General features: G+C 46.0%; 1 long non-coding RNA gene across 1 annotated transcript in view; it reads left to right on the top strand.

Annotated features, from left to right (window-relative positions):
• Window positions 1-12,338: 12,338 nt before the first annotated feature.
• Window positions 12,339-22,087, top strand: part of LOC123638723 — a 40,439-nt gene continuing 30,690 nt past the window's right edge. Inside the window, exon 1 of the long non-coding RNA XR_006735486.1 lies at window positions 12,339-12,713. This is a non-coding gene — a long non-coding RNA (uncharacterized LOC123638723). The remainder of the gene's footprint in view (window positions 12,714-22,087) is intronic.

Here is a 22,087-nt window from a genome sequence, read left to right as displayed (position 1 = left end):
AAAACTGTAGGTAAAAGAGCTCCTCTCATGTTTTATATCAAAGTGTCTTCCCCAAACTTCACTTGAATTCAGAAGAGCAACCTGCATGCAGCCCCAGGCCCATCACCTCACAAAGTCCTGTGTCACTGCAGGTGCCCTGGGCAAGGGAGCAGCCCGGGATGTGCAAGGGTGCGCACTCCATGGTTGAGAGTGGGCCCCCCCCCGCCCCCCTGCCTCATGGTCACTCCCTGACAGACACCAGCAACTGTGCCTGTGCAGACTCTGCACCAAGGTCACAGGTCACAGGTTGTCCTCACAGACTCTACCAACTGTGACTGCTCAGAGTCCAGGCCAGGGTCACAGGTCATCCTGACAGAAGCAATGGGCCCTGTTCAGAGTCCACACCCAGGTCACAGGTCATCCAAAACTCAAATTCCATGCACAATGACATACCTACTCACACATATTTGAAAGGCTATTGTTAAAAAAAATTGAAGATATCTGTTGGCAAGGATATAGAAAACCTGGATACCCTTAAACACTGCTTGTAGAAATATAAAATGGTACAGGCTGTGTGTAAACTAGTTGAATCTTCCCTCAAAACTTTACATGCAGAATTACCATAGCTCAACAATTCCATTCCAAGGTACATAATCCAAAGATTAGAAAACAAGTGTTCAAACAAGAACTTGTACATGAATATTTATAGCAGCCGTGTTCACAATAGCTGAAAGGCGCAAACAACCCAAACGTCCATCAACAGATGGATGGATAAGCAAAATTAGGTATATCATAACCTGATATATTATTGAGCCATAAAAAGGAAAGAGAAAACTGAAATGGAGCAGTTGTTACGGAACACAATATGGCAGTACCTCAAAAATTAAGCTTGGAATTCACTTACAACACAGTGATTCCACTTCTGGGTATATACTGAAAAGAACTGAAAACAGGGACTTGAACACCCACGTTCATGGCAGCATTATTCACTGTGCCAAAAGGTGGAAGCAACACAAGTGTCCACTGACAGATGAGTAGAAAAATAAAATGTGGTCCATCCACACAATGAAATATAATTCTGCCTTAAAAATGAGGAAATTCTGACTTATGTAATGACACCGTGCTAAGTGAAACAACCCAGGCACACAACGACAAATAGAGTATGCTCTACTTATGAAGTAGCTGGAGTAGTTCCCATGGGCTGGGGGAAGAGAAAATACAAAGTGGGTGTTTAATGAGTACAGGGTTCCACTTGGGGCAGATGAAAGAAATTCTGGAGATGGATGGTGGTGATGGTTACACAACAATGTGCACATGGTTCATGCCATTGAAGTGTGCACTTAAGAATGGTGAATGCTGTAGGTATTTAATCATACAGAAAAAAGGAATGAAGTACTGATGTATATCACAACATGGATGAACCTCAAAAACATCCTAAGTGAAAGAAATCAGACACAAAAGGCCACATATTATATGAGTCCACTTGTATGAAATGTCCAGAGCAGGCAAATCCATGGCGATGAAAAATAGATTAGTGCTTGCCAGGGACTTGGGGGACAGGGAAAGGAAAGCGACTTCGTAACGGGCTTTGAATTTCCCTCAGAGGAAGAAAAAAAACATCTGTAACTATTAATAAATAGATGGTTGCACAACATGGGCAATGTACGACACTCCATTGAATTATATATTCACAAGTGGTAAAAATGGTGAAATTTTAAAAGGTGCTTTCCAATATTTATATACATTGTCATAATATAGACTAGGACTTTATCACTTAACTATGTCGATTGGTGATGTAAACATAAGTGTGCAAACCTGAGATACCTTGCAACTGGTGTGGATGCACATCCACACATACACGGCTAGAGAATTACAGTAAGGTAATATGTGGTTCAGTAAACTCTTATGAAATTTCCATGGTCAATTGGGTCATTTGCCTTTCATTTGGCAGGGAGATTTAATTCTTCTTTACTAATTATCCCAAATATAAACTCTGTGTTTAGGTACTATTTTCTTGGTTTATATATAAATCAAAGGTGATTCTTACACACGATATATCAAATGATAATTTTTGGGGGGCGGCCGGGAGCGGTGGCTCATGCCTATAACCCTAGCACTCTGGGAGGGCGAGGTGGGCAGATCGTTTGAGCCCAGGAGTTCGGGACCAGCCTGAGCAAGAGCAAGACCCCATCTCTACTAAAAATAGAAAGAGACTAGCTGGACAACTAAAAGTATATAGAAAAAATTAGCAGGGTATGGTAGTGCATGCCTGTAGTCCCAGATACTTGGGAGGCTGAGGCAGAAGGACGATTTCAGCCCAGGAGTTTGAGGTTGCCGTGAGCTAGGCTGATGCCATGGCACTCCAGCCTGGGCATCACAGCAAGACTCTGTCTGAAAAGAAAGAAAGAAAAAAAGAAATTCTTTTGTCCTTTGAAAAATCACATCATCCACTTTTTCTACTGTTAGATACTACAAACTGCTGTGACTTTAAGGGTCTAGCTGGGCAAAGCCTTAGAAAATTTGCTAAGGGTATTCACTGTGTGGACAAGTTGATGGAACACGAATAAAATCCCTGAGACACCAAAAGTCTTCTGTGCACCTGAAAATGAAAGCAGAGTAGACTGCGGGCAGCTGGGGTAGACTGCATGGGAGAGGGTAGCAGGCAGGACCGCCCAGGGTCTGCAGGCCATGGCCAGGCCTGTGCTGCTCAGGAGGAAGCGCTGCCCACACCCCCCCTGGAGCCATCTCTGCTCTTTAGATCTGCCAAGGCTGGGAAACTGAGTGACAGTCTCAGAAACAGTTCCAGAAAAAGAAAACTGGAACCGAAGGGAAAGACACATTTTTCTCCCAGTTGGGGAAGGCGGTGAAGCGGGCCTGGTGGATGGGACTGTCAGGGAGAAAGGTGGATTTCCTGATTCGGGGTTAATGGTGATGACCTGGGAGTGTGTAAAACACATGGTAAAACACACGGGAGTACTTACCATGATGTAGCAGACCTCACACAGCAATGACGCTGGAGACTCTGAAGGCAGGACACAGAGGACTTTGTGCTGTGACGGCACGTTCCCTGGAAGGATGAAATTCCCGAGAGGAAACTACATTTATGAACAACCACCTGAACACCCTGCCAGTAAAACAGAGATGACAACGAACTCCCTCCCAGAGGCTGAGCGAGACCCACGTCCAGCTCAGAGTCTGATACCCCATTACGGTGGAGAGGCCACCGCGTGGACGTCACACCCGTGGCCACCACGTCCTGGGCGTAGGGACCCCAGTGTGGTGGAAACCGTGGGTTCCCCGTTTCCAAATGTCCACACGGAGCCCCTCCGGGTCTCTGAGGACCGGCCGCCCCTCAGCAGGCGGCTGCAGACAGGAAGGCGGTGCCCGTGGGGCTCGGACGGGAAGGTTGAACTCACCCTCGGGGCCTCACATCTGAGTGAGGACAAGGAGGTCGCACTCGCTCTGGTCTGAGGCCAGGCCGGCAGGCAGCAGGGAACCGGTGCCTGCTGGGCGAGGCTAACATGGCGGCATTGCGTCCTCTCACGCCACGTGCAACGCTGCATGTAAAGCCGCGGGGCATGACGGGCACTCCGCCCTCTGCCAGCCCGCACCGGCCCTGCAGCCCTCGGTGCTCATGGCGGGGGACGCTGGAGAGCACTCCCTCCTGGCCTTGCTGGGGAACCAGTTAAATTCCGAGTTCAGCGTCTTCGGAGCCAGGATCTGTAAATTGAAACTCAGATGGGCTCATTGTCCTGTGTCTTTCAGAAAATCGGGGAGGCCCCTGGGAGGGGCCTGTGCTGAAAGGGCCCCACCTAAGAGGGGTCTCACCTGGGAGAGGGATCACCTTTAAGGGCCTCATCAGAAAGGAGCCTCATGTAAAAGGGGCCTGTGCTGAAAGGGCCTCACCTAACGGGGACTCACCGTACAGGGACCTGCACTGAAAGTGTTCTCAGGTGAGTGGGTCTCACCTGAGAGGAGCCTCACCTGGGGGGGAGTCCTCAGCTGAAAGGGCCTCACCTGTAAGGGGCCTCTTCTCTTCTCACAGGCCCCTCACCTGAGAGGCCCCTCAGCTGAAAGGGCTTCAGCTGAAAAGAGTCTCGGCTGACAGCGTCCCTCAGCTGAAAAGGACATCACCTGACAGGGTCCCCAACTGAGAGGGGCCTCACCTGGGAAGGGCCTCGGCTTAAAAGGGCCTCAACTGAGAGGTGTCACACCTGAAAGGGGCCCTCAGCTGAAAGCAGCCTCAGCTGTGAGTGCTACTGATGTAGCTGATGTAGCTACTGAGAGGACCTCACCTGAGCAGGCCTCACTGAGAGGCCTCACCTAAAGGAGCCTCATCGGAGAGGTGACTCACCTGAAAGTGGCCAAAGTTGAAGGGGCCTTACCTGAAAAGGACTGAAAGGGGCCTCACCTGACAGGGCCTCAGCTGGAGGGACCTAGCTAACAGGGCCTCACCGGAAAAGGACTTCACCTGAGGGGGCCCCAGCTGAGAGCAGCCTCACCTGGGGGGACCTCAGCTGTAGGGGCTCACCTGAAACGGCCTTTCCTGAGAGGGTCCGAAGGGTCCTTGGCATCGCAGACATCTGCGTTGCCATGGCAGACGCAGCGGCCACCGATGCTGATGTCCTTGGTGCCGTAATAATACTGCACTGCAGGCCCCTGAGCGCCAGGGCCCAGGCTCACCCACCCGCGTCCCAGGACCTCAGGTCCTGGCTGCCCCCCAGAGCCGGCTCCCCCCCCCGTCCGCCAGGGGCTGCCCCACATGCTAGACAGGGTGGGCTCACCCGGTGCATGACTGGGGGGTCCCGCAGCGCCTTGCCCATGAGGTGACCCAGCAGTGTGTTGGTGCGCAGGAAACGTAGGCGGATGTTGGTGGCTTTGGTGAAGTTGCGCAGCAGTGGCGAGTAGGAGTAGTTCATGGCCCCTGGGCACTCATTCAGCAGGGACACCATGATCTGCAGAAGGTGTGGACGGTGAGGCCAGGTGTGGCCGCCAGGAGCAGACCGGCAGAACCCACCACCACGCTGTCCTCGGACCCACCTCGTCGTTCTCCAGGGACACTATGCGTGAGTACTCAGTGGTGCCGATGGCGTCGTCATCCCACGTGACCGCGGTCCAAACTGCTCCAGGCAGCCCCTCTTGGAGGCTGCAGGAAAGGGCTGGAAAAGGAGTGCTGAGGCCACCAGAAAAGCCCGCGGGCCCAGAGGCGGGGCCCCTGGTCTCCCTGACTTCCCTGAGCCTGAGCACCTGGAAGGCTGCCTCTTGGACTGGTCACCTGAGCCTGAGCCCGGCCACCTCATCTTGAGGTGGGAATGCTGCGCCCTTGACGGGTCACCCAGCCAAGGCTCCACCAGCCAGCGGGACTTGGGGAAGAGGTCACTGAACCCTGCTGAGGGAGGAGCTCCTGCCCCGCTGGACATGCACAGCTGCACCGGCTCACCACCCACACCCCTGCACCCCTCTCCCTGGGACATGTCTAGAGAGCAGGTGTCTTCCGCTCCCCTTGGAGGACTGTCTTCATGTCCTTCCTTGGGGCAGTCCCTCACTGCCTGTCAGAGAACTGCCCCTCCTCCACTCTCGGGCCAGGGAGTTTTGGGGGACACGTGACCAGGCCGCCAAACTGGAGCATCCCCATCCTGCCAACCTGACCCGTCAGGGTGGCAGGTGGCCAAAGGCAGCCGGTGAGTGAGTTCCAGGACCCGGCTCTCCTGACACAGGCAGCTGAGCTGGGAGGAAGCCAGCTGGGAGCCACCAGGGACCTGTGTCACCACCACAGGGAGCTGTCAAACATGAAGGCAGTGCAGAGGGAGCCAGAAGATGGCACCGAGATTCCCGCCACCACCAGCCCCTGGGCCTAGCTGTGCTGAAAGTCGGGGGTGACCTGATGAATTCCCCTTTGCCTCTCGGTCCTCACACAGATGGTCCTGACCCACACAGGGGTTGGGCATGAGGGCCAGGCTGGTGACCGAGACCTCAAGAAGCCATGGTCACAGCAGCCCTGCTGCCCAAGTTTGCAAACTTGATGAGCACATAGGCCACGTGGAAAACTTGTGGGGACCGAGGGTGTCAAGGTGCCCCTGCCAATCTGGAGGGCCACAGCAGGTGATGCAAGACACAGGTGCCCCATAGGGGCATATATGGATTTGCCTGCCAGGGGCAGAAGGACCCAGGGGACAGGCCTGCACTGTGGACAGTGATGAAGAGAGTTACCAGCCCTCTGAGAAACCCCCTCCCAAGCCTGGGCTGTGTTGGCCGGAAGCTCGGGGTCACACTGATCCTTCAGGCTCTGTGGCTGCAGACAGGGCTCACTGGGGGAGGTCCCATTCAGTGGGCCTGGCCAAGGTGGAGACAGAAGCACATTCCAGTGTCCCCACAGCATGATGTCTGGCCAGGACAGGTGGCCAGACAGTGCCCCCACCACCAAGCAAGTCCAGCCCCAAGATCATCTGTCAGTGCCGTCCCTGGACGGGCTCTGTCCTGTCACCCACAGACTGGCTCCTAGCCACTGAGTCCCGGGCCAGGTGGAATGAAGCAAGTTGGGACCCAGCACTGCCATCAGAGCCCTGGGGGGGGGACAGACTGGCAAATAGGCCCTTCTAGTGCTGAGCCAGGCTGGGAGGCCCCAGTAGCCCAGGACTGGGGGCTGCGGCTTCCCTGTGGCCCTGGGCTCATAGGATAGCCCTGGCCCAGGGCAAAGGGAAACTGTTCCTCGAGATGCACCTGGAACCCCCAGGCCCTGCCCAAGGGGCCTGGGCCACCTCTCCTGCTTTCTCCCCATGTCGGCCCTGCCTGATCCCAGGGAGGTGCCCGTAGCCTTATTTCTCATTGTTCTAGCTGGAGGACCACATCTTGGGCCATCTCCTATGCCTGTGCCTGGGGCTTAGTAGGGCTGTTCCTCAGCACAGCCTTCATAGGGCACTTTGGACACTGCCTCCGGGAAGCCCTCCCTGACTGCAGCCCATCCACCCCGCCCTCGGCCCTGGGCATCCCCTCGCTGGTCATCACTGCCCCAAATGGGCATCTGCACACACCCATGATGGCCCCGCTGGCCCCATGCCTGCATCCAAGGCGCACACGCGCCCATCAGCCCAACAGCGTATGCTGGGCCCAGCTCGTCAGATCACCCAGGCCTGTTGGGAAGAGCCCCTGAAGCAGCAGAGGCTCTTGGGGGCTGAGGGTCCTTCTGGGCTGGGGGATGGGGGTGAGCTCATGCTGCCACAGGTGCCCCCCAAAGCCCCCAGGGACTTAGCACTGGGCAGGTCCACCCCTACCCACCACAGTAGTGGCTCCCTGCGGGTGAGGGCTATAGCCCCCCAGGAGACGTCTCTGGCCCCTTAAAACCATCAAGGGCGACAGGCTGACCATGGAGTGGGGTAGGGGGGCACCGAGATCCTCCCAGGAGAGGGCGAGTGCCTTGGTGGGACCCCACCGTCACACCCCCAGTGTGCATGTCCCATGTAGATGTCCCCATGTCCCATCCACCTGGGGGGCAGCTGGTCTCTAGGCTCAGCCCCCACATGACAATGAGGAGGGGGTGTAGTTTCCAGGGAGGGTGACAGGGCCCTACACACACACACTGCAGTGCAGGGAACAAAGGGGAAAAGGCCCCAGGGGCCTGCCGGGAGGTCCCTCCATCTGCCCCCCATCTGCATAAGAACACAGCTTCCAACAGGAGTGGGGGGCTCCTGACACAGGGCAGAATCTCAGCTGGCACAGACCCCTGCTCACAGGTGGGCTCTGAGCTGCCCGCCAGGCCTCTGAGGGTGACTTCAGACCCCAGGGCCCCCCGGCACCTACTGCTCCAGGGGATTTCTCTGCGGTAGGTGCTGCCGGGTACCTGTGGGTGCTGTTGGCCTATGGGTCTGCAGGAGAGAGTGGGGGTCCCTCCAGGGCTGCTCAAGGCCCGCAGTCACCCTTCCCAGACTGAGTTGGCTTGCGGCTGCTGTGCTGTCCCCTATGGAAGGACCACAGGCTCCTTATGGCTCCAGCCCTGGAGGGGCACAGGCTGCCCAGAGTCCAGGCAGGACAGGGTGCCAGGACCCCAAGACACACCAGGCCTGAGTCCTGCTAGGAAGTCTTGGCATTGCAGGGACACAGAGTGGAACCCAGCGTGGCCCCCAGGGAGTGGGGGTGCGGGCACAGCTTATTCACCCACTGCCAGTCTCTGAGGTCATCCTCCCCTCCCCCATGGGTGGGGACAGAGGGACCAGCACTGTCCGGCCAGGCAGGGCTTCCAGTGTCTTCGGGAACCAACCCTACATCCAGCCCCACACCTTGGGCTCAGCAGACCCCTGTGGGCCCAATGCAGAGGCACTCCAGGAAGCCCGCACGCTGGGGCAGGGACACAGCCTGTTCCTGGGGAACTGGCAGCACAGCCACCCGCCAAAGTCTCCCTAGGAGAAGGAAGGACCCCGCGGGCCCTGGGACCTGCCCCTATCTTTTCCTGAGCACTGGGAAGGCTGCACCCTCCGATGTCCCTCCCCTCGCCTTTCCTACAGGCTGGTGGCATTTTTCCCAGCTGAGAGCACTTGCACAAAGATTGACTGGCAGACACCGATCGATTGGCAGGGAAGGGCAGCATGGAAACTTTGCCCCCACACTGCTGGGATCCCGGCATGGGAGTACAAATACTTGTTAGAGTTCTTGCTTTCACTTCTTTTGGGTATATACTCAGAAGTAGAATTGTTGGATTATATATTAATGCCATGTTAATGTTTTGAGCTACTGTCATATTGTTTTCCGCAGCAGTGGTGCTATCTCACATTACCACCAGAAATGCACAAAGCTTCCAGTTTCTCCATAACATTACTATCTTCTCTTTTTTGGGTAATAGCCATCCTAATGCCTAGGAAGTGGTATCTCATAGTGCGTGCGTGCGTGTGTGTGTGTGTGTGTGTGTGTGTGTGTGTGTGTGTTTTGAGATGGGGTCTTGGTATGTTACCTACGCTGGTCTTGAATTCCTGGGCTCAAGCAATCCTCCTGAGTAGCTAGGACTACAGGAGCATGCCACAGCGCCTGGCTTCTCATTGTGGTTTTTTTTTTTTTTTTTGAGACAGAGTCTCATTTTGTTGCCGAGGCTAGAGTGAGTGCCGTGGCGTTAGCCTAGCTCACAGCAACCTTAAACTCCTGGGCTTAAGCAATCCTACTGCCTCAGCCTCCCGAGTAGGTGGGACTAAAGGCATGCGCCACCATGCCTGGCTAATTTTTTTTCTATATATACTTTTAGTTGTCCAGATAATTTATTTCTATTTTTAGTAGAGACGGGGTCTCGCTCAGGCTGGTCTTGAACTCCTGACCTCGAGTGATCCACCGGCCTCGGCCTCCCAGAGGGCTAGGATTACAGGCGTGAGCCACCGCGCCCAGTCCTCATTGTGGTTTTGACAGCTTTTCCCTAATAAGTAGTAATATTGAACACCTTTTTGTGTGCTTATTGGCAATTTGTGTATCTTCTTTGGAGAAATATCTACTCAGATCCTTTGCCCATTTTTTAATTCACTGATTTTCTTGTAGAGTTATAGTTCTTTACATATTCTGAGTATCAATCCCTTATCAGATATATTTAAGTCATTCAATATGAAATGTCTGACTTTTTAATCAAAAGTATTGTTTATTATATCTTAAACAAGAAGTAGTACAATTAATCAAAGTATGTGCCTAAACTACTGACACAGTTTTGCCATCTTAATGGTAGCTTCTTTATGCCAGCAACAAAGAAGCCTGGAGAGCGAATGGCAATGAAATCTCAAAAGGTGTTTTCCATAGCTTGTTGAGAATTGAGTATTTTTCCTCGCAAGATGTGGTCCAAACCCTGGAAGTGGTAGTCAGTTGGTACAAGGTCTGGTGAATATGGTGGATGACAGAGTTTCCAAGTCCAGCCTCTGTAGTTATAGCAGTGTTGTTTGTGCAATGTTTGTGGTTGAGCATTGTCTTGCAAGAGGACTGGCCTGTCTCTATCAAGCAATATCACTGCTTAATTTCAAGCATCCTCATCATTTCATCCAATTGGCTACAGTAGACATCCACTGTAATCCACTGACCAGGCTTCATGAAGCTGTAGTGGATAATACCAGCGCTGGACACCAAACAGGCATCATTAGCTTTTTTTGATGAATATTCAGTTTTGGACTGTGTTTTGGCACTGCATCTTTATCCAACCATTGTGCCAAATGCTTGCAATTGTCAAAAATAATACATTTTGCATCACACATAACAATATGGTGTAAAAATGGCTCATCTTTATGTTGTGACAGCAAAGAAAAGCAAGCTTTGGGATGATTTCTCTCCTGACACTCATTTACTTCATGCAGAACCCATTTATCCAGCTTCTTTACCTTGCCAATTTGTTTCAAATGATCCAATGCCACTGGAACAGTAACAGCAAACCTTGCTGCTGGCTCATTCACGCGTCCATTGAGATGGATTCGTTTCCACTACAACTTTTAGCTCATCATTATCCACCTTGGTCTCAAGTTGCCCACGTGGCTCATTAGCAAGTCCTAAGAAATTTGAGTTGGTCTTTATTATACAAAGAAAGTAGGAGAAAGGGTATTACAAGAAACTTCTTATGGACATATTTTAGAGTAGGACTATACTTGTTTTTCACATATGGGATTTATAAAGTTTTACATACTCAAATTTATCAGTCTTTGTGTGTGTGTGATTTTTTCCCCATTGCTTTAGAGCTTTGGATATTGTTCTCCATGCTCAATCTTACAAACAGGTGCCTATATTTTCTTATAGCTTTTGAAAAAAATCTTGTGTTTTTACCGTTGTATTACTTAAGTGATTTGGACTGTGTAAAAAGAGTGTAGTGTAATGTAAGGATATATTTAATTTTTACAGAGACAAATTTTCCACTCCAGTTTGTTGACTAATCCATGCTTTCTCTATTTATATAACATTTCTCAATGCAGAATCTGGAGAAGTGGTATGCTGGTCAGGTGTTATGAAACAGAGAGAGTGTTCCTTGGGGCAAGGAAGACTTTGGAGAGCCATGCCTGGGGGTCCTTCCCTAGGTGGTCCCGGCTCTGAGACTAGTTGATGAAAAACCACACCTCATGCCCCATTACTCTCCCTTTCCCTTCCTTCCCCTCACCACCTTAGTCCCTTGCCCTCTCTTCACAATCTAGTAGATAAATTCATAAATTCAACCTAATCCGAATTAGATTGCATGGAAATAACTATTTTGGTCTTCTGGACTTCCCCCCAACCTCCAGCCACTGGCCACCAGACCCACACACACATTCACTCAGCTGAAGGACAAAAGAGATAAATAGAACCATTGTAAAGGGAAAATAGAGCCAAGGGTTAAATGCTAGGCAAAACCATTTAGAAATTCACAGATAAGTTACCTAATTTACATTAGGTTGAATGAGAGATGGTATGTGGGTACAAAAATTGAAATGATGCCCACAAAGTATAAGAGGAGAAAAATGTGCAGTTATGCAGCCACTACTTTCCTACACATATATGATGCTGTCTTACTCGAGTGGTCTCTGTGAAATATTAATATATAGAACCATACAGTCCTCTATTTTATAAATTAAGTACCAGACTTAAAAAAAAAAAGGCGATTCACTTAAAGCTTTTCATTGTTGGAAGTCCAATGTTCACACCAGTTATGGCTTGCTTTTCTTCTCACATTCTTTAACCTCTCTACTAAATTTTAATGGCATATATTTATCCTTAAAATCAAAATAAGTTAAAATTATTTTGTGATGGTCTTTGAGATAGACAAAAACTCTGGGATGTATGAGAACAAGGGCTGTGAATGGTTTGAAAGATCATGTTTGACTGATGTACATCTTAGACCTATTCAAGTACCACCTGTTTCTAAGTTCTAACTTAATCTTAGAGACCAGCAATGAAAGCTAATTGATAAATTGGATTAGATTCCCAAAATTTCTAGAACAGTCTCTTTCTGATGATTCTCAGGTATAGTGGTCCCCCCTTAAGCTGTGGGGGTTCCAAGACCCCCTGTGGACGCCTGAAACCAGGATACTATCAAACCTTACTTATACTATGATTTTTTCCTACACATACATGTTTATGATAAAGTTTAATTCATAGATTAGGCACAATAAGAGATTTACAACAATAATAATAAAATGGAAGCATTATAACAAAATACTATAACAAAAGTTATGTGACTGTGGTCTCTCTCAAAATAACTTACTGTACTGTACTCGCCTATTTTCAGACCTCACTTGACTGCTGGTAACTGAAACTAAGTATAGGTGCAGGTGCCCACTGATGACGAGAGCAAGACGTCTTAGCCGAAACGTCTTTCTTCCAAACTCCTGGGAGAAAGGACAAGAGGGAAAATATGCAAGCATTATAAAAGTATGCCTATCACTGATACTTTCTTAAACCACGGGTGTGCGGGATCTCCTCCCATTAGATGTCAGATGCAGACTGACTGACTGATAGACAATCTACTTGGAACGCAAATTTGCGGTGCTCTTGCCAAATTGGCAAGGGCTGGTCCCGTTCTTGTTGAGGTGCTGTTTGCCTGTGCATGGAACGGGAGTGCAGCACCTGTCTGCAATTCCTCCTGACGACGGATTAAAAGATGCTAGAACCAGGTGGCCGGTTTTGAGGCCGCAGAACCAGCGGCGCTGGGACCGCGGAGCCGGCTGCCCCTCGGCGCGCGTGCGGACGGAGGGCGTGTGCGGCTGCGCGGGAACGCGCTGAAGCGGCTGCGGGCTGCGCGCGGGAGCCGGGACAGAGCGCAGGTAGGAGCGGCGCGCGGGGCTCTGGCGGGCACAGCCCGGCCGGGCGGCTGGGCGGCAGGGACGGGCGGCCCGCGGGGACGCCAACTTTCCCGGCGACGGCGCCGAACTTCCCGCCTGGACGCGGCCGCCGCTCGCGAGGACACACAGGAAGTGCGGGCGCGCGGCCAACATGGCGCCCCCCGCGCCCGCCCGGCGCCGGCTCAGGCCCCAGAGGCGCCGGACGGCGGGAACCGGCGGCTCCGGAGGGAGGGCCGGGCGCGGCGGCGGCGGAGCCGGAGGATAATGCTGGGGAAAGCTCGGCGGCGCGGGGCGGAGGCCCGGGAGGACGGCGCGGGGCCTGGTCGGGCCGGGAAGCCGCGGAGTCGCGTGAGCACGTCCGCCGGGCCCTGCGCCGCCCGCCCCGCCAGGCCTCGGGCCGTGTGCGGTGGGGCCGGCGGCAGCGCGGGCCCGGCGTGTGGACGGCGGAGAGGAGAGGACACTTCGCGGTCTCCGGGCGCCGTGGGCGGTGGGAGCCGCGGCGCAGTGTCGGGCCGAGGCCAGGCGGGGGTCCGTGCGTGTCCGGGGGACTGCGGGCGACCCCGGGAGTGAGGCCGCCGCTGCCTCAACGGGTCCTCGCGGGCCTCCGGGATTGTCCCGTGGGATCCGCCGCCCTCCTCCCGCCGGAGCTCTGGGGAGAAGCTGTCGGGCCGCGCTGGGACCAGGGGGCTCCTTGAGGGCGGCCCGGCCGCAAACTGTCCTTTGCTCTGTCCTCCCTCGAGCTTTTCTTCAGAGCCAGGCTGTGGAGGCGCTTTGCGGTGTGTGCACAGCACCTGGTGTTTTACACGGCGTCCTATGCGGGGTTGTATGTGGTGTGTACTCAGAGTCATGCTGTGTGTACACGGCATCCTTGTCCTTAAGCTGTGTATGCAGTACCGAGTGTCATATAGAGTATTACACAGTACCCAATGCCATATACAGTGTGTACATAGTACCTAGTGTTCTGTACTGTGTGTACACACTGTCCTTGTCACGCTGTGTATGCAGGCACTACCTGTTGTCTCATACAGTGTATACGAAGTACTTGGTGTCATATACAATGGTGTATACATAGTACCGCATGTCATACATGGTGTGTAGGGAGTATTCTTGTCACTTATGCTGTGCATACGGTACTCAGTGTCATAAATAGAGTATATACGTAGTACTTGGTGTCATGGGGTATGTACATAGTACCAAGTGTCATATAACGTGTAGATGGTATCCCTGTCATGCTGAGTACGCAGTACACAATGTATCGTATATAGTATATACATAGGACTGCTGTGTATGCAGTATCTTTGTCATGCTGGGTACACAGTACTCGGTGTCATGTACATTATATACATAGCATCTGACATCACATACAATGTGTACATAGTACTTGGTGTTATATACAGTGTGTACACAGTATCCTTGTCACTTTTGCTGTGTACCCAGTTCCCAGTGTCATATACGGTGTGTATGCGGACCCACTATCCTATACACTGTATATGTAATAACTGTTGTCATATATGGTGTATACAGTATCCTTGTCACTTCTGCTGTGTACCCAGTGTACATAACCAGTGTTATATACAGTGTATGTGTAGCACCTGGTGTTCTATGCTGTATACATAGAGTACCAGTGTGCATGCAGTACCCAGTGTCATATACACTGTGTATGCGGTACCTGGTGCTCTATGCTGTATACATAGAGTACCAGTGTGCATGCACTACCTAGTGTCATATACACTGTGTATGCGGTACCTGGTGCTCTATGCAGTGTGTACAAGGTACCCTGCTGTCATGTACAGTATGTATGCAATACTCAGTGTCATACAGTGTGTACCTAGCACAGTACCTGGTGTCACATATAGTGTGTCTGTAGTACCTGATGTCATATTTGGTGTGTATGTAGTATCCTTGTCACATAAGCTGTGTACCCAGCACCCACTGTCAGATGCAGTGTGTACACAGTCCCCAGTGTCCTATGCAGAGTATGTAGTACCCTATGTCATACAAAGTGTAAACATTGTCCCTGGTAATAAGGATGTTTGTGAGGTTGGAAGTGATGCCCAGGTGGCCCCCCTCAAGGAGCGGGCATTCTACAGGCAGGCTGGGTTTTTAGGGAGGTCCTGAGTCCTTGCTCTGCCTCACTGTGGCATTCTGCACCCCACAGTCAGCTGTGTCTCATGAGGCAAGAGAATTCTTAAAAATAATCTAATTTGTTTGTCCACAGGCAGAAAATTAATGTTTACTTGTTTACTTTTAAACTGAGAAGCAGAGTAGTATCAGCTTACTAATAATGGGATGTGTAAACTTTTCAGATTTTGGGGTCATTGGTTCTAATTAATGGTTTCAAGTTATCAGAGAGAGAATGTTGGTTGTACTTTAAAAGTTTAAAGGTTTGAGTGCTTTCTGGTAGGCAAGGTCATATTTGTAATTCTTCTGAATGTCTGATTTGTACAGGCAGGAGATAAAATATGATTTTCTGTACAGGCATATTATTTTACTTGTCTTTGACTGATGCAGATTACGTTACAGTTGTTATTTTTGGTTGACTCATCTTTATAAGATGACCAGGATACAGAATCAGATCAGAAGATATAGTTTGTAATTATGACAGAATGAAAATATTTTTCTTATTTAAGTATGTGATTAAGAGGATTTCTCTATTTTACAATGTCTTTGTTTTCTGTAGAAATTGCAGATGTGAAAACTGAATCTCCCTTTTACATTCTCCAAATTGAGCACCTTATTTTTGCAATTACCATTTGTGAGGTATTTAAATAAGCATACATGTCCTTCCAGCTTTACAAAGAAAAATCAATTAAAATGTTAAAATTTAGCTCTTTAGTTCATACTAAACATTCCTAGGATGTGCTTATGTTGGTGCTTTGAATAGATATCATCTTGCATGCTTCAGTAAATGATGTATGTTTGTTTGAACTCTTACCCTTTTGTAACCCCCCCTTTTTTCTTTTTAGGGTTGTTCAGATAATGTATAATACGGGCATTCATACCCTTTGGCATACCTTAATTGAGACACTAATTGGAGCGAACTAAGAATTTTAACATTTGTAATAGAAGTATGAAATGCTGCTCTAACTTGCTTACTTAAAGCCCTAATGTTCTGATGTCAGATTGTCTTTGTCTTCCTTGTCCTTCAATTGAATTCTACACAGAGACCATCATTACATTTAAGCAAAGAGGCTGTGTCTGAAAAAAAAAATGGAGAAAATAGTCTTATCCTTGATAGTTAAAAACTTTTCACTGTTTGCAAACCTTAACGTGGATTTAACATTTAATTTTTTTTACAGGATGATAAGGGTTTTTTTGTTCATTTGGCTTTTTTTTTTTTTCCTTTGTCATTGGAGGTAGCATGGCAAAATGATGAAGAGCACAGACTTTGAGACACAACAGCTCAGGTTTGAATCTCTCCTCTGTCCTTTACTAGCACAGTGACCTTGGGCAAATCACTTTAACTTGCCATGCCTTGTCTCAGTTTCCTTATATGAAAAACAAGGGGGATAGTAATTGCAGCAAACTCATAGGGTTATTGTGAAGATTAGATGAGGTATCATTTTTAAAGCACTTGAAACAGTGCCTGGCTCATAATGAGCACAGCAAAGATAGGTAAACACAAGTTGAGCTCCTTCTTACAATACATTATTTTCAAGTTGATTTAGGAAACACAGATCCTCAACCTGTAGTCTCAATAAAGGTATTTCCGTACTGTGTTCTGATATAGGCTGTCTTGTGTTCCCATTGACAGTCTAACCTTAAGAATTCTTTCTAAATTTATTTGTTTTTTCTTCATTCTAGTAGGAGAAGGAACATGTGTAATGCATGCCCATCACTATTTTTTAAAAGCTGTCAGTATAAAAGTTGCCTATTAGAAATGGTAGTTTTAGTATTTGGAGCTCAAGTACCATGTACCTTAGGTTTTGAAACCTCATGTGCCCAAAGCATGGATTTAAATGAAATTCATTAATAATCTAAAACCTCATTGATCATTGATTTTGACTGTTGTTTCCTATGATAGAAGTTAGACAGTTTCTGTGTTTAGTTTGCTTTGTTTCTGCTTTGCTTTTCCCAGTGTGCTCTTATTATTTTTTTATAAGTCATATTAAGAATAGAAGGAAGAAGAAAATGGACTGTCACATACATAGAAGGTACTCAAAATGGTTTATGAGTCAAATCTAATTCAGGAAAATAGTAATTAAACTAGTGTGGAAAGGGATGAGATCTGAAATTATGGTATGACATATTCACATACGATATACCTTGTCTTATTAATTTGTATTTAACTCTCATAACATACATCTGAATCTCTGCTTTTGCACAGTAGTTATCTCAGAATGTTGGAAAATAAGCATTGCTTACACTCCTGAGGGCTTGTTTACCTGAAGCAATTTTAATGTTTTTTATCATGACTCAATCTTTGACAAATAATACAAATATCTGAAATACACATTGTGAGAGTTCTTATTTTAACCATTAGTTTTAAATTAATATTTCCCCCCACATCTGTCACCCTGTCTGTAATTGTTTCAGGTTGTATGTTTTATATTTGTTTGAAACAGACTTTTTGAATAAAGAAAATCTTTGTCACCTCTTCATTTGATCGTCCTTAATCCCTTACCAACATTTTTACTAGGAATTTTCACAAGACGTAAAAAGTAATTGATTTGAGTTCAGTGTCTACCTGTATCTGTCATGTAATAACTTTGAGTTAGTTACTTGCAGTACCACTGTCAGATTTCAAAACAAGTATGAATCTGCTTTGGTGCAGAGACTCTGTGCAGAGGTTGCACTGCAGATTATCAGTGTTTTGCCCCCCAGTAGTCTTGGTTTTTGAAATGTTTTGGTGTCTACAATTTTATAACACAGATGAGTTATAATGATATGTATTAATATCCGGTATTGTCCATCTACTTTATGTCAGCAACTGTGCAATTATTTGCATACATTATCTCACTTAAAACCCTTATGTATTATCATCTTAAAAGCATAGCAGTCCTCCTTTAAGTTATGGAAGGTTCACCTCCTTGTAGCACACCCCTCATCCCCTCCCATTGCATGACAAACAGAAAAACACACACACAGAAGAGAAGTGGGTGAATCAGATGTTTTGAGAGAGAATGTGATCCATGTCACATGAAAGTTTGAGAATCCCTGGAATAAGAGGTAAATGATAGAAATGAAGATAATGGGAGGGAGATAAGACTCTAAATCTAAATACTCAATAAAATAGTCTTTTTGAGTAATCACGGCTTAACTTTAATTTTTAAAACATATACAGAAATGAATTATTGCTTTAAAGAAAGAGCTTATGTGTGTGTGGGTACCTGCTGTTATGTTTTTTCTGTAGGAAATTCATAAAAAGTTATTTAGTTTGTATTGTGAAAATGCTATATAAGCTTTAATATCAAAATTAGTTACAAATGGAAAGAAATAGTCTATAAAATAAAAATTATTTGGAATTTTTTTTAGTATTTGTATAATCCATTACATATTTTAGGAGGGAAATTTAGCAAATTAGATATTTAACTCAATTCAACAAATTATTTAGATATTTAGTTAATCTTTCTTTTTTGTATATTTTCTATTTCAGAGTAGTATTCTGATTTTTAACTCAGGTTTCTTTTTTTTTTTTTTTTTTTGAGCCAGAGTCTCACTTTGTTGCCCGGGTAGAGTGAGTGCCGTGGCATCAGCCTAGCTCACAGCAACCTCAAACTCCTGGGCTTAAGCGATCCTACTGCCTCAGCCTCCCCAGTAGCTGGGACTACAGGCATGCGCCACCATGCCCGGCTAATGTTTTTGTGATATATATATATTTTAGTTGGCCAGATAATTTCTTTCTATTTTTAGTAGAGATGGGGTCTTGCTCAGGCTGGTCTCGAACTCCCGACCTTGAGCAATCCACCCGCCTCAGCCTCCCAGAGTGCTAGGATTACAGGCGTGAGCCACCGCACCCGGCCTAACTCAGGTTTCTTTTAAGGGAAATTTAGCATCTTGGAATGTATTTTCACAATTAAGGTGCAGGGTAAGATCTTTTAAATGTGTTTGATCAGATAGCAGTAGAAATACCCTTATGTGCAAACACTGAAGTAATTTATTCGCACTATTAAGTCATTGGAAAGTTACATTTGCACTGGGTATGTGGCAGATTTCACTTAAAGTTGGTAACATCAGCAATTGTCCATCGTGTTTGCTCTGTAAATGGCTAAAAGTTTGTCTACCTTTATGTAAAATTAAAAAGAGAAATGATGAGGGTAATAGAATACTGTTGCATTAGAGTTTTAAAGGAGTCATGTAGACTCTTACCTATATGTTCTTCAGAGATGAGAGTGATATACTTCCAGATCACATTATCTTATACATTAGTTGGAAAATGTGTTGCTGAAAACTTGTACACAAAGTTTTATTTTTTAAACTGAATAATAAGTATAGTAGGTAAGCTAGTTTTATTTTAAATAAATGCTTTTATAGTTCAAGTTGCTTCATAATTAAATGTTTCATAAAATCACATTAAAAATTGCATTTATGTACAAGTAGAATATATGCAATTTTAATGTCTTAACTTCATTTATTAATACATTGTTATTTATTGGAACTCTGCTATGTGCCATACACTTGGTAGGTGCTGAGGAGAACAAGATAAGAGAGTTCTTGCCATTGCAGAGTTTATACTTCAGAGTAACACAATTACTGAAGGAAGCACAATAAAGTGTAACAGAAGAGAGTAAGTCCAGGGTACTGTGGAACAGAATCTGAAGTAAGATACATTGTATTTGAGTTAAGATTACTTGTGAGGTGTTACCACTGATGATTTAAAATTTATTCTAATTTGTACCTTTGAGATTTTACCATATTAACCACCTGCGGGTTTTTAAAAACAACTTTCTTTTTTTTTTTTTTTTTTTTTGAGACAGAGTCTCACTCTGTTGCCCTGGCTACAGTGTCCTGGCATCAGCCTGGCTCACAGCAACCTCAAACTCCTGGGCTCAAGCAAACCTACTGCTTTAGCCTCCTGAGGAGCTGGGGCTACAGGCAGGTGCCACCATGCCCAGCTAATTTTTTCTATATATTTTTAGTTATCCAGATCATTTCTTTCTATTTTTAGTAGAAAGGTCTCGCTCTTGCTCAGGCTGGTCTCGAACTCCTGACCTCTAGCAATCCACCTATCTCAGCCTCCGAGAGTGCTAGGATTACAGGCATGAGCCACCACTCCCAGCCTAAAAGCAGCTTTCTTATGTTAATTTTTTACAGCACTCTGTTAAAAAGTAGACCTGTATTAAATATCAAACATATATTATGTTCTCCAGATATTATCTGAGCATTTAAGTGAAACATAGACCCATTTAAAAGTTTTAGTGCTTTTTTTTCCAGTTTGGTCAGCTTGTATGTTAAATAAATTTAAAATATACTTCAAAGAATGTAGGATCTTCTTAGTTTAAGCATTTATCATATGGACATAAAAGCAAGATATATAAATATTTTTCAATGGATTTCTGTTGAGAGCTCACATTCTCATAAGTGGGATTAAAAATACTATTTAAAAAATTCAGTTAGATACTATGCTTTATAGCAAGAGAATCTGACTTATATACATTTTACTTTGACTATGCACATTAGATCACTTTGCAAGTCCACTTTGCAAGCAGTTTCTAGCAAGCTAGGTTTTATCACAAACAGTGCCTGTGGCACTACCGTCTTTTTTTAAAGATGTCCATCATTGAGCATCTTCCATACTAGGCAATGTATATTTTCCATTTAGTCTTCACAACAGCATCATGAAGGGAATGTTGTTATAACAATTTTACAATAAGGGAAGAGATGCAGTTAAATTGCTGGTACCCAAGTTCACACAGACATAATCAAATTGTTTTCAATCCATGTGTATGATGACTACCAAACCTGTAGTATGTTATGCTAGTCTGTCTCCCTAAAACCCCTCAACCTCTTGGGTCTTTGTACTGATATGCCTTCATCTTCCCAATGTATCTTTATAAGTCTGCAAAAGTATGTGTAATATTAACAAAATGTAAAAACTATGCTCATTCTACCTACAAAAGCAGAAGGTGGAAAGGCAGGGATATTAGGAAACTCCTGGTAATCAAAACATTCCATATATAAAATTCTGGTTAATTCCAATTTCACTGGTGATGATAGCTGGCAATCTAAGAATAAGTGTGGATAATTGGCTCATTTTCTTGCTGTCACTATGGTAGCTCACGTTATAAAGATAACTTGAGGCAGGAACAGTGGAGGTGGGGAGACCTATGATCTTTATTTTAATACTTATGTAATGGAGGAAAATGTTTGAAAACACTTGGAATTAACTCCAACATTAAAGCATTCTTGTCTTCAAAGGGGAAGTCATTGTCTTGAGGAATCTTTTAACATACCTTCTACTGGATAAATTCAATTTAGATTGAAATAGCCAATTACTTGAAAGCTGCAGTAAATGCTAAGGCTTCAGAATTCCATTAGGTGTGCACTGTCATCTAAAATAAAATACCCTTTCATGAGAAGCATGTGGTGAAGAGAGTAACAGACCAAGTGAGTTATAGCATCCACAGATCCAGAGCATCCTGACAGCCATCAATAGCAATGTTCCAGTGGGTTATTAAATGATTTTCTCATATTTGATAGCTATGGAAAGATTTTTAAAAATTTTTTAACGAAGGCTAAGTATAGAGAAGCTCTCTCAACTTGAAACCTATTATGAATTTTTTACTTTTCTCTTTTTGTAGATTCTTGATTTACTTATTGTTTGTTTTTTCTATCTCAAAAGTGCATCTGAAAAATGCTGTTTGAGAGAGCAAGTCCTTAATTTTCAATTGAATTTTGACATGGGGCACTTCCCCAATTAATATAAAATATGCCTATTTTAACTGCCCAGTCAAAAAATAAGAATAATTTATTTGGGGTTTCCATTGATGACAAATTTAATAGGTTTTGGGAGGAGGTGTATTTACCATTAGAGATGTTGTCCTTTTAAATTATAGACTAATAATGTATTCTACTGGATAAATTCAATTTAGACTATAAAGTCTAAAGTAATTTTTTTCTACTGTACTTATAATTTATCATTTCTCTTATATGTTTGGAAATACCAAGTTTAATATCACTTAATATCAACATACCTGAAATGTTTATTTTGAAATACCTACTTATTTACCACTCTTCACATACATGTTCTACACAATCTTAAGAAGCCTCTTACTTGTCATTAATATTCATGTTGGTTTGTTTCAGGCAAGAAACTGCCATTTGAATCATTTGAAAGATAAATTTTATTTTTTTAAGGACTATTCAAATAAAACTAGTTTTAGTCCTAGTTACTCTTTTTTTTTTTTTTTGAGACA

This window comes from Lemur catta, chromosome 5 (assembly GCF_020740605.2).
Source record: "Lemur catta isolate mLemCat1 chromosome 5, mLemCat1.pri, whole genome shotgun sequence".
NCBI classification, from domain to species: Eukaryota; Metazoa; Chordata; class Mammalia; order Primates; family Lemuridae; genus Lemur; species Lemur catta.
The sequence above is the reverse complement of the archived record's forward strand: the minus strand, read 5'-3'. Positions and strand labels throughout refer to the sequence as shown.